At 45.9% G+C, this 13,454-nt stretch overlaps 1 long non-coding RNA gene across 1 annotated transcript; it reads left to right on the top strand.

Annotated features, from left to right (window-relative positions):
• Window positions 1–1,967: 1,967 nt before the first annotated feature.
• LOC121646459 lies at window positions 1,968–5,852 on the top strand. The gene is made up of 3 exons (XR_006011644.1): window positions 1,968–2,015; window positions 2,520–2,561; window positions 5,814–5,852. It is a non-coding gene; the product is annotated as an uncharacterized LOC121646459 (long non-coding RNA).
• Window positions 5,853–13,454: the final 7,602 nt, after the last annotated feature.

Raw genomic sequence — 13,454 nt, 5'->3', positions numbered from 1 at the left:
TCTATTGATTTATGTAGTTTTTATCTTCTACGTACTGGCTAAAGACAATTTCTGGCCCTGGTAATTTCTTTGGTCTGAATCTGGTCGACATCAATATGTAATTGAGTAGCTCTGTTATAGAAGTTATACATGTAATTTCTATCATGTATAACTGCACCTCCTGTGCTTTTTCCACCCACCACTTGTTCTGCATGGTCCACGAGGTCCTCTGCACTTTTCTTCTGGCTCTCTGCCAATGCTGCCTAGCGGTGCTGATGACGGGTTCTTCAGGCTCACTTGGTGTGCTCTGTGCATGGCCCTCAATGAGTTATGAATGGTGTCTGAGTTATTGTCCAACCAGTCTTGGTGGGTTTTGATCTTGAGCTGATCTTGAGATCTATGCTTGGTCAGTGCTCAGTAGTCAAAACAAGTTATGGTGAGGCTGTGCTGTGGGGGCGAGCAACCTCACACCATTTGAGTTTGCCTCGCCAACTCCATGCCTGCCAAGTACTTTTCTCCATATCCTGCTGTTCTGCCCTACACGAGCATTAAAGTCACCAAGAAGGAGGATCTTTTCCATGAGTGATAGATTGAGTCTTTAGTCTTTGTGCCAGATGGTAGTGTTGGGGCATACACTCTAAAACTTGTGACAAAGTGCTTTTTTACCAAGGGGATATGGAGGGTCATTAGTATGTCACTGATGAAATAGGTGGTTCAGTAAGTTTTGGCAGCATGTTCTTCTTGGTCCACACCGTCCAGATGTTGCCTGCTTGGAGGGTAGCCTTTCCAAGAGAAGGGTCCTGATGTTCCATGTTGCCAGCGTCATGGTGGAAGACTTATCTGTTTTGACCACAGAGATGGAATGTCCTGACAGGTGCTGTAACCTGTCCAGGTGCAGACTAAATGGGCAATTTTAAGGCCACCTTTTCTAGGTCCTCAGATTGAGGTTTAAAAAAAGATTTGCAATAAAGACTATAGGTGTGTCCCAATTGAGGGTCTGCAGACTTCGAAGTGCGCAGACTACGTAGGCTACAGAGTGTCCTCTGTAGTCTACACACTTCGAAGTCTGCTTAACGTTGGTGAAATGAGACAAACTACCTAGCCAAAAAGAATTTCCCATAGCAACAACACACGCTGAACACGGAGCGGCAACACCGACAGTAAAAAAAAAAAAAAAAAAAAACACGGTTTGAGGCTCTGTTGTTTTCCAGCCGGCACTCACTTCATTAACCCTTAAATGTCCTGGAATATCAAATATTACCGAATTTTAATGTCACCATTTAACAAACATGCTCTAAATGTACTTGGTTTTGTAACATTTATACTAAAGTGTAGTTAAAAAAATGTATACTTTTTTTTAAATAAAACTTTTTTTAAACTTAATACAACTATGCTGAGGTTGCTGATTCACCACCGTCTTGTGCATAATGAATTCTGGGAGAAAAGAGGCCACGAAAGATACATCACCAGAAGCCTTCATTTGAGGCTAAACGAAGTGTGGATTTGAAGGGTAGATTCCGAGGATCCTTCAAATTCTGTGAATTGGGACAGTACTTCACGCACTGCGATGACGTATGTGGCAGACGAATCCGCACTTCGAAGTGTGCAGACCCTGAATTGCGACACACCTTATATTTCCACATTTTTAAAGTGAAATCTTGGTTATAAAGTGAGGTTCAGATCATCAACGGTTCAATAATTAGGTCTGTGGTATTATTAACCCATCAGTGGTGGTATTAATCAGTCAGTGGTTTAATTTACCAGGTTAGAGGTGTAATTAACCAGGTCAGTGGTGTTATTAACTCGTCAGTGGTGGTAATAATCAGTCAGTGGTTTAATTTACCAGATTAGTGGTGGTACTAACGAGGTCAATGGTATTATTAACCAGATCATTGGTTTAATTAACCAGGTCATTCGTGTAATTAACCAGGTTAGTGGTGGTATTAACAAGGTCAGTGGTATTATTTACTGGATCAGTGGTGTAAGTAAACCAGGTCAGCAGTGTTAAAAACCAGGTCAGTGGTGTAATTAACCAGGTCAGTGGTATTATTTACTGGATCAGTGGTTTAAATAACCAGGTCAGTGGTGTATGTAAACCAGGCCAGTGGTGTAATTGCCCAGGTCAGTGGTAGTATTTACTGGATCAGTGGTGTAATTAATCAGGTCAGGTGTGTAATTAACCAGGTTAGTGCTGGTATTAACCAGGTCAATGTTATTATTGACTGGATCAGTGGTTTAAATAACCAGGTCAGTGGTCTAATTACCCAGGTTAGTGGAGGTATTAACCAGGTCAGTGGTATTATTTACTGGATCAGTGGTTTAAATAACCAGGTCAGTGGTATTATTAACTCATCAATGGTGGCATTAATCAGTCAGTGGTTTAATTAACCAGATTAGTGGTGGTATTAACCAGGTCAATGGTATTATTAACCTGATCATTGGTTTAATTAACCAGGTCATTGGTGTAATTAACCAGATTAGTGGTGGTATTAACCAGGTCAGTGGTATTATTTACTGGATCAGTGGTGTAAGTAAACCAGGTCAGCAGTGTTAATAACCAGGTCAGTGGTGTAATTAACCAGGTCAGTGGTATTATTTACTGGATCAGTGGTTTAAATAACCAGGTCAGTGGTGTATGTAAACCAGGCCAGTGGTGTAATTAACCAGGTCAGTGGTATTATTTACTGGATCAGTGGTTTAAATAACCAGGTCAGTGGTGTATGTAAACCAGGCCAGTGGTGTAATTAACCAGGTCAGTGGTAGTATTTACTGGATCAGAGGTGTAATTAACCAGGTCAAGTGTGTAATTAACCAGGTTAGTGCTGGTATTAACCAGGTCAATGTTATTATTGACTGGATCAGTGGTTTAAATAACCAGGTCAATGGTCTAATTAACCAGGTTAATGGAGGTATTAACCAGGTCAGTAGTATTATTTACTGGATCAGTGGTTTAAATAACCAGGTCAGTGGTATTATTTACTGGATCAGTGGTGTAATTAATCAGGTCATTGTCACGTCGCAGCGGATAGGGATCAGTTTTCCCAGTCGCTCTCGAATGCATCTCCAGTTTTTCAGCTTGATTGCTGATGTGCTCCAGCTGGACTGCTCCCTATATATACTGGAGTGTGACAGCCCTTCAGGGCCAGATCGTCTCGGTTTCACCCTGCACGTATCCAGCCTCGGTCCCCTGTCTGTTTCCCAGTATTACCTGTCTGCCAGCCAGTCGTCGACCATTTATTCCGGCACCTGGATTTTCGCCTCAGCCCGCTCCCTGATTGATCACTCAGTCTTTTCTACCTGCCCGCCCGCCGTCGACCTGTATTCCCGAACCTGGACCTCTGCCTCCGCCCGCTCCCTGCCTGGTAATTCTGCCTTTGATTAATTATTCGATTCCCTGGATACTGACCTCTGGATTGCTCTCTGGACTTTGCCTTTAGATCACAGACTTGGCTTTTCCGCTCTGTCAGTATTCACTGAAGAACCTGCCGCAGCCTTCTATCACCCGGACTCTCTAATAATCGTCAGTACCTGTATTCTCCTGCACTTTTATTATCTGTTAAATAAAACTCCTTCACCTATCCCCGGGGTTCTGATATTTTATGAGTCCACATTCCTGGTACGTGACAGTACGATCTGGCCAAACCATGGACTAGTCAGATCTCAGGGATCGGTGCGCCATTACACAGTCCGTTTCGAACTACCGTTCCTCACAAACCCCTCTGTCTCAGTCCGCCCCCAAGAAGATCCACTACCAGCACTCTAGTCTGTCTGGTAATCCGACTCATGGGTTTTCTGCTGACCGATATTCTGGAGACCCAAGTCTGTGTCAAGACTTTTTGACTCATTGTGAAATTGACCGTTGTCCGTCCTTTTTCCCAACCAAAAGGGTTAAGATGGCCTACGTCATGTCTCGGCTGTCTGGCCAAGCACAGTCATGGGGATTTGAACTCTGGGAAAGGGGCCTGCCGGTGTCTGCCACTTTTGAAAGTTTTTCAGAGGAATTATACCGGACTTTTGGACCACCCAATCCCGAACCGGAGGTAGCTAACACTCCGATACCTTCTTCCCAGACACACCAGCCTAGTATAATGAATGCTTCAGTTCCACTGCTCACGTCTCCAGTGTAACCTCCAGCTCCCAGGCTCACATCTCCTGTGTCACCTCCAACTTCAGTGCCTCGTCCTCCGGTGACCCTGCCTGCTCAGCCTGCGGAGACCCTGCCTGCTCAGCCCCTGTCTGCTCAGCCTGCAGAGACCCTGTCTGCTCAGCCTGCGGAGATCCTGTCCGCTCAGCCTGCGGAGATCCTGTCTGCTCTGCCTCTGGGGATCCTGTCTGCTCTGCCTCTGGATACCCTGCCTGCGGAGGTCCAGCCTCCGACGCCTGCTCTAGGGTCTGCTCCGCAGCCTCCGACGCCTGCACCCCCGTCCTGCTCCTCTCTTCTGGTCCCTGTTCCTGAGGAGGTCCCTGGTCCAGATGCTCCTCTCCCTCTTCTAGTCCCTGTTTCTGAGGAGAGCCCTGGTCCAGATGCTCCTCTCCCTCTTCCGGTCCCCGGTCATCCGCCAGAATTAATAGATTCTGTGTGTCTTCCAGAGCTCCAGTCCTGCTCCAGTCAGCGCGCAGCCCAGAGACCCAGCACCTGTCAGCGCGCCTTCCAGAGATCCTGCTCCTGCCGTCAGCGCGCCGGCCAGAGATCTTGCTCCTGCCGTCAGCGCACCCGCCAGAGATCCAGCAGCTGCCGTCGGCCCGTCCGCCAGAGATCCAGCAGCTGCTGTCGGCCCGTCCGCCAGAGATCCAGCCTGCCCATCAGCTGAGTCGTCCTCCTGAGGTCCAGTCCAAGTCATCTCGACCCTCGGGTTGCCCTTCGGAACCGGTCCTGTTGTCTGCTCGGCCTCCAGGCCGTCCTCCTGAGGTCCGGTCCAAGTCTTCTCAACCCTCGGGTCGCCCTCCGGAACCAGTCTTGTTGTTTGCTCGGCCTCCAGGTCGTCCACCTGAATGGTTGTCCCTGTCAGTGACTTCTCTGGGGCACCCTCCTAAATCCCTGCCCTCATTTGGGTGACCGGGGGGTCGGACACCAGAGATCCGACTGTTTGTCGGCCGGTTCCGTTCCTTTTATCCCTGTTACACCTGCCTGCCCTTCGGGGAACGGTCTGTTTCCCATCCGGGTCTGTCTCTGGGGCGCCGCTCGGGGCTCGTCTCTCCTCTACCTGGCAGTCTGCAGGTGCATCCCGCGTTCCATGCTTCTCTGATCTGTTTTGCCTCTCCTGTCTGCTGGTGTCCTCCTCCGGACCTCCTCCGCCCGCCCGGTTTGGTGTTGGTGGCTTTGTTTCTCCTGTCTGACTCTCTAATAACCGTCAGTACCTGTATTCTCCTGCACTTTTGTTATCTGTTAAATAAAACTCCTTCACCTATCCCTGGGGTTCTGATATTTTATGAGTCCACATTCCTGGTACGTGACAGTCAGCAGTGTTAATAACCAGGTCAGTGGTGTAACTAACCAGGTCAGGTGTGTAATTAACCAGGTTAGTGGTGGTGTTAACCAGGTCAGTGTTATTATTGACTGGATCAGTGGTTTAAATAACCAGGTCAGTGGTGTAATTAACCAGGTAGTAGGTGTATGAACCAGGTCAGTGGTATATTTACTGGAAACAAGCGGTATAATTAACCAGGTCATGCAGTGTTATATACGAGGCCGTGTAATTAACCAGGTCAGAGCAGTGTTATACCAGGCCAGTGGTGTAATTAACCAGGTCAGGTGTGTAAGTTAACCACGTCAGTGTGGTATTAAACCGTGGTGAGTGGTATTATTTACTGGATCAGTGGTGTAATTATACCAGGTCAGCAGTGTTAATAACCAGGTTGGTGGTGTATTAACCAGGGCCAGGTGTGTAATTACCAGGTTAGTAGTGGTATTAACCAGGTCAGTGGTATTATTTACTGGATCAGTGGTGTAATTAACCAGGTCAGCAGTGTTAATAACCAGGTCAGTGTGTGTAATTAACCAGGGTCAGGTGTATAATTACCAGGTCAGTGGGTGGTATTAACCAGGTCAGTGGTATTATTTTACTGCATCAGTGGTGTAAGTTACCAGGTCAGCAGTGTTAATAACCAGGTCAGTGGGTGGTATTAACCAGGTCAGGTGTGGTAATTAACCAGGTCAGTGGTGGTAATAACCAGGTCAGTGGTATTATTTACTGGATCAGTGGTGTAATTAGACCAGGTCAGCAGTGTTAATACCAGGTCAGTGGTGTAATTAACCAGGTTAGTGGGTGTATTAAACCATGTCAGGTGGTATTATTTACTGGGATCAGTGGTTTAATTAACTAGGTCAGCAGTGTAATACCCAGGTCAGTGGTGTAATTAAACCAGGTCAGTGGTAATATTCCTGGATCAGTGGTTCATAACCAGGGTCAGTGGTTGTAATTACCAGGTCAGGTGTGTAATTATCCAGGTCGTGTGGTATTAACCAGGTCTGGGTATTATTTACTGGATCAGTGATGTAATTACCAGGTCAGTGGTAAATATTTACTGATTCAGTGGTTCAATAACCAGGTCTGTGTATTAACCAGGTCGGTGTGTAATTATCCGGTCCAGTGGTGGTATTAGACCAGGTCAGTGGTATTATTTACTGATCAGTGGGTGTAATTAACTAGGTCAGGTGTGTAATTAACCAGATAGGTGGTGGTAGATTAACCACTGGCCTGTTTTTTTTAAATGAACAAAAAAATAGTTACATTCTCCTCTGTGGGAAATTCTAACTTTAAGACACAATCTATATTTTCTAATGTTTGGTTTAAAAAAACAAAGTTTTTTGGTGAACGATCAGAAATTTTATTGTAAAAAACAAGAAACCGAAAAGACAACAAAAAGCACTGACATTTGTTCTTAGCTAAGAGCAAAATCCAGGAAATAAAAGATTTTCACTACTGACACATTCTTGTTTACTGGAGTTACCCTCTGTCAGATAAAGGAAAAAATGCAGGAGAGGACACAGATGTCACAAAATGGTTTTACTACAAGAGAAATCGTTCATAATTGGTAAGATTTAGTTAAAATAGAAGCTCCAAATGATATTAACCCTCTAGGCCAGCACAAGTCCACCAATGTGACAAGCGCCATCTCCAGAAAGGTTAAGTCTGTTTACCACTTTCCACCGACTAGATGGGCAGACATGTGAAGCACTAGCAGGGCATTTTCATGAGGAACAGGTAGCTGCTGAAGTATGAAGTGAGCCAGGGGAAACTTCAGCCCAGGAACAAGTGGAAATTAAAGTGTAGCTCCACCCCCTAGTTTTTGTGTAACTCCACCCACTGCTTAATTTGAAAAATGTCTGAAACTGCAGGGGTTGGGGTCGGAGGTGTGGAGTGATCAGGGGGCGGAGAGTGGGCGGGGCTGGATAAACAGGCAGAAATGATTGGCAGACAGCAGCCCAGCTCACTGGCAAGATGAAAAGCCAGATTCACAAAGCAGCTACGCCACAGAGCGTCTTTGAGGTGGAAGACTTTCCCTCCTGAATCTCCTCAGCTCCAGATGAACCAGGTGGTCCTGAACACATCAGTGTGAGCCGTTAGCGCTGTTAGCTGCCTGTCAGCAGCTCCAGCAGCTCTGGAAAGCTGTGGAGACTCACGGCAGGTTGTGGCAGCTGCAGGAAGTTGCTGCTGCTGCGATTTGAGCTGCTGTCTGTCACCAGATGAGGATCAGCAGGTAAAGAATAAAGTCTGGTGTTACTTTTACAAACACCCTTAGCACAAAATCCGTCCATTGCAGGAAGATTTAATCAGAAACTCTGTGAAAGAACAGAAGTGTGAAACTGCAGGATCTACACACAGATCATTCACATCCCTTCTTATGCATTGGTGGGGCGTGTTTTCTATGCCTTCAAGGTAATGCCCTGCCTACCTGCACCTGGAGGGAGGGGGTTGTGAGGTTTTAAACAATTTCTGTGATGTAGAGAAGCACTGAGTTTACCTCCTCATTACCTTCTCTTCATTACGAAAAACAGGATTTTGTAGGGGTCGTTTTCAGTCATTTTCCCCCAACAAAATCCTGTTTTTTTTTTTTTTTTTAATAAATTAGAAAATAACTAATTTTATAAACGTATAGTTCAGAGGTCACTAACAAACGGACCGTGGTCCGGATCCGGATGTGAGTCCAGACCCAGAACCTGTCCCACATGGACCGTATTAAAATATAAAATCTGACTGGGTGCTTTCATTTAAAGCAGGCGCGAACTTTACAGTGTTTACGGTAGTACTCAGGAAACACTCGGACCCATTGGCATGTGAGGTTAACCATGGTGCACTCACGCCAATCCGTGGTGTAAGGCTTGTTTTTCCTGAGTGTAGTTGCTTAGTTCTGCTTGTCCTGCTCCTGTTATGAAGCCCTATGATTCTCTTCACAGCTGTAATACTTTAATAGCATATTATGGTTAGAAGAGTTCCAGACGATAAGAGGAGTGATGTAGGTCACAATTTCCTGATCGCCATTGGAATGTGTATCTGCACTATAATGAACTCAGACTTAAATACAAGTTTCAAGACTCACTCATCTTCTAAGACGTACATGCAGACACAGATTCTGATGGGTCACACATTTTGCGTAACACCAGCACGCCCCTACCAACATGCACACGCGCCCTACCCCCATGCACGTTCAGACTTCACTTGACAGAGCAACAGTGACAATGCGCGAATAAAATAAGAGATGTGTAAAAATACATATAATAAAGGGGCAAAAAAGTGAGTGGTATTGGAGGGCTCATCATGAATCTCCTGGACCTTGGCTCCAAAAAATTTTTCTCTAACTGGGACCACTTCAAATTTTAGTTGAATACCCGGGTGTATGTGGTTTTCATTACAATCGATACTGTGTGCTGTTTACAGTTCAAAAAAACACATTTTGGGTGCACTGCCCCTTTATGGCCATAGTGTTGCGTAGCTGAATAATAAAATGGTTGTGATGGTCAAGTTTTTGCATGCGTGCCTGGTACGTGATCTGAGTTCAGAGAAAGGATTTTTAGAAGGAGAATATTTTGTAGCTTGTGGGACGAGGTTTGCTTGTGTTGCCACAGCAGAACAGGGCTGCATTAGAATGATGTCAGAAAACCTTAACATTTAACAATACTGGAAATGTTTTCAGACCAGGACTTCCTCTTCTGTTTCATACTTTCTCCACCACTTTCAGCCATGAGGCCCTGGTGTCCAGGTCTGCTTGCTCCCAGGTTGAGGTAGTAGGGTTGTATAGTTGAGAATTACACCCTGGGAGATAACTTGTACAAACCTCCTAGCTTCCCTGAGGTACGCTTGGCACGCTTCACAGCTGGATCATAGCAGTCCTCCCTCACATCATGTCCAGGCTGTTTCTGACGGTGTGACGCAGACTTAGTCTATGATGCTTTTTTCTATTCATTCTATTTATTTTTTCTTCTACTGTTGCTAATTATTTCATTTTTAAAAATTCTGGCTAAATACTGCTGTTGAATATGTTAACTTATTATAGTTCAGAGGACTGAATAAGGTGACATTCTCCAAACAAAAAAGCTGGAAAAAAAAGAGTTTAAAAAATCCAACATGAACTCATATGATGGATGAGCAGATCAATACTTTCATATCCATCATATTATAAGAAATGTTGGATTCACCACTAATTTAAAACGGTGCCATTTCGTTTCATCATTACAGTTTTATGTAATAAAACAAGGTGAGCTACATGCTGTTTGCTTCCGTGCCACATGATCGCAGCAGCCTATCAGATTTCGTGATGCTGATGGTTCTTCATCATCATGCTGCTTTCATTTAAAACTTATATTAATTTGTAATCTTTATAATCATTTAAAAGGTCTTTATTTAATCTAATCTTCTTTAATTTACTCATTGACATATTTTATTATTAAGTTGACACAGTACCCAGCAAGGCTGCAGACAAAGCACCCGAGGCGTTTATGGTCATATCTGGGGATTTTAATCATGCTTCCCTGGCTCTACCTTGCCTCCTTCTACCAGCGTGTCGACTGTCCCAACAGGAACAACAGAACAATAGACCTGCTGTACTCCAATGTGAAGGATACCTACAAGGCCACCCCCCTCCCCCCACTTGGAAAAGTCTGACCACTGACCTGGTTCACCTACAGCCACAGTACACCCCCCTGGTCAAAAGGATGTCATAAAACCACACGCTCGATCAGGAAGTGGGTCACCTGAGGCAGAGGAAGTGCTCTGAGAGACTGCTTTGACATCACTGACTGGGATGTACTGCTAAGACAACATGGTGAGGACATAGAGGAGCAGACTCACTGTCTGACGGACTACATCAACTTCTCGCTGGACGTAGTCTCCCCCAATAAGACTGTCCGTTGTTATCCAAATAACAAACCTTGGATAACACAAGATGTCAAAGCTGCCCTCAACAGGAAGAAGGTGGCTTTCATGAACCATGACAGGGAGGCAATGCAATTAGCACAGCGGGAGGTGAAACAATGCCTGAAGGTGGCGAGGGACACCTACAGAAGGAAGGTGGAGGATAAACTGAGTGAGAGCCGTCTGGGATGGTGTCAACACCATCACAGGCTTCAGATCAAAGGCCATAACAGCGGGGGGGACAGTGGAAGAAGCAAACAGGCTGAACATCTTCTTTAACCGCTTTGACCAGCCCACTGTCCCCCCTCCCCCACTGCAGTACACAACCTCCCTGACTTCATCCCCTGTGCAGCCCCCCTGCCAACCTTTACCCCTCCCCCCATCTCAACACTCTCCACACATAACAGCAGAACATGTGAGGGGAGAACTGAGGAAGCTCCACCCATGAAAAGGCAGCAGGGCCCTACGAGTGCCTCCTCGTCTGCTTAGGACCTGTGCTGATGAACTGGAGGACACCACTCCAGCATGTCTTCAACCACAGTCTACAGCTGGGGAAAGTGCCTACCCTGTGAAAAACATCCTGTATTGTTTGCCAGTTTCCAAAAAAAGAAAACCGTCTTGGTGAGCTGAACGATTACAGACTGGTGGCACTTACATCCCACTGATGAAGACGATGGAGCGGCTCATCCTCAATCTCCTCAAGCCCCAAGTGCAACGGCCCAGGACCCACCATACGAGTTTGCCTATCGCGCAGTGTGGGTGGAGGATGCTTAGTTCCTCTACCTCCTACACCGTGTCCAAGTTCATTCTGGATAAAGGGGGGAGGGGCACAGTGAGGATCCTCTTCTTGGATTTTTCTAGTGCCTTCAACACAATCCAGCCCCTGATGCTTCTGACAAACTGAGGGAGATGCAGGTGGACCCCTGCTTGGTGTCCTGGATTGGTAACTACCTCACAGAGAGACCGCAGTAGCGTCAGGCTAAAGGACATCACATCTGACACTGTTATTAGCAGCACAGGAGCACCCCAGGGGACGGTGCTGGCCCCCCGCCTCTTCACACTCTACACCTCAGACTTCTGTTACAACTCAGAGCTGTGTCACATCCAGAAGTTTGCAGATGACACAGCATCGTGGGTGTATCAGGGATGATGGAGAGGATGAGTACAGGAATCTGGTCAGTGACTTTGTCACTTGGAGTCAGATGACCATCTCCAGCTTAACACCTCAAAGACTAAGGAGCTGGTTATTGACTTCAGGAAGTCCAGCCCACAAACGACATCCAGTGACCAGCAGGGACAACAAGTGGAGATTGTAGACAACTACAGGTACCGTCGGGTTGTGGCTGGATAACAAGCTGGACTGGACATGCTGTACAGACCACCTGTAGCAAAGAAGGGCCAAAGCCGTCTGTAGCTTCCTGCAAGACTGAGATCTTTTAACATCTGCAGGAAACTCCTGTGGATGTTCTAATCATTCTGTGGTGGCTAGTACGCTTTTTTATACTGTTGTCTGCTGGGGGGGTAACATGAACAAAAAGGTGTGCTAACAGGCTGGAAAAACTCATCAGGCGGGCGGGCTCTGTGGTTGGCATGAAGCTGGACTCCCTGTGACAGTGGCAGAGAGGAGAACACTAAAAAAACTACTGGCTATTGTGAATGATGCCAGTCACCCTCTGCACACTGTCGTCAGTGCACAGAGAAGCCTGACCAGTAACAGGGCTGCTCCTCCCCAAGAGTAGACCAACCGGCTCAGAGACTCCTTTGTCCCCCGAGCCCATCAAACTGTACAACTCTGCATTAGGCAGGAGGGGGAGAAGGAGGGGGGGAGAGGAGGTGTGCAGTCTGCCTGATACAACACATGCACAATAACTCATACAAAACATCTGTACCAACCTCGACTGTGTGCAATGCTTGTTTATATTGTTTTATTAACTTATATTATTGTTATTATTGTTATATTTATTGCATTCTATTTGCCTCTATTTTGCTTTGTACCCGTATATATTGTTTCTTGTGCTTGTCCTGCTTTACTGTTGGTGTTGTATTGCTACTGGTACCCAAATTTCCCTGAGGCTCTCCGAAGGGATTAATAAAGTATTTCTATTCTATTCTATTCTAGATAGATAGATAGATAGATAGATAGATAGATAGATAGATAGATAGATAGATAGATAGATAGATAGATACTTTATTGATCCCGAGGGAAATTCAAGCATCCAGTAGCATATACATACATTAAAGGTTAGTACTTGACATTAGGGGTTAGTACTTAAGCATAACTAGACTAATTTAAAATTAAATAGAGGCAACGGTAGATAAAGAAGGCAAAATGGTAAAAAATATTGTACACTTATTGTAATGTCTACTCAGCTAGATGTGCTGTGACGCAAAACCACACTCCGAGTTGGACCGAACAAGAGTCATTATTATGGTCTATGTACATATATACTGTACAGGTGATCAAGTATGTACATATATACTGTACAGGTGATCAAGTATGTACATATGTTGACGGTGGTAGCCAAACAAGGTGCATGAGTGAAAAAGTGCAGGATGTGCAAAAAACTGCTGAGACAGTGTTTACAGAATGGGATAAGAGCAAATGTGCTTCCAAATGAGAAAAAGGCACATGTCCATAAAAACTATTCAGACTATGGTTGTGGTTGTGACCCCTGCGCCCTCAGCGAGATGCGCCCTACAGCCGGATGGCCCGGGGTACGAAAGAGTTTTTGAGTCTGTTGGTGGAGCAGGTCAGGGACAGTAGTCTGGGGCTGAACACACTCCTCTGCCTGCTCAGAGTTCTGTGCAGAGGGTGAGAGGAGGAGTCCAGGATGGTCAGGATCTTGTCCAAGGTCCTCTTTTCTGCCACTGAGACCAAAGAGTCCAGCTCTGTGCCCACCACAGATCCTGCCCTTCGGATCACTCTGTCCAGCCGTGCTGCGTCCCTTTTCTTTATGCTGTCTCCCCAACACACCACAGCATAGAAAAGGACACTGGCCACCACAGTCTGGTAGAACATCAGCAGCAGTTTCTTGCAGATGTTGAAGGACCTCAGCCTCCTTAGAAAGTACAGACGGCTCTGTCCTTTCTTGTGGATGGAGTTGATGGTCTCTGACCAGTCCA

Source organism: Melanotaenia boesemani, chromosome 9, assembly GCF_017639745.1.
Source record: "Melanotaenia boesemani isolate fMelBoe1 chromosome 9, fMelBoe1.pri, whole genome shotgun sequence".
In the NCBI taxonomy this organism is placed as follows: Eukaryota; Metazoa; Chordata; class Actinopteri; order Atheriniformes; family Melanotaeniidae; genus Melanotaenia; species Melanotaenia boesemani.
Note: the sequence above shows the minus strand (reverse complement) of the source record. Positions and strands in the feature narration are given on the sequence as shown.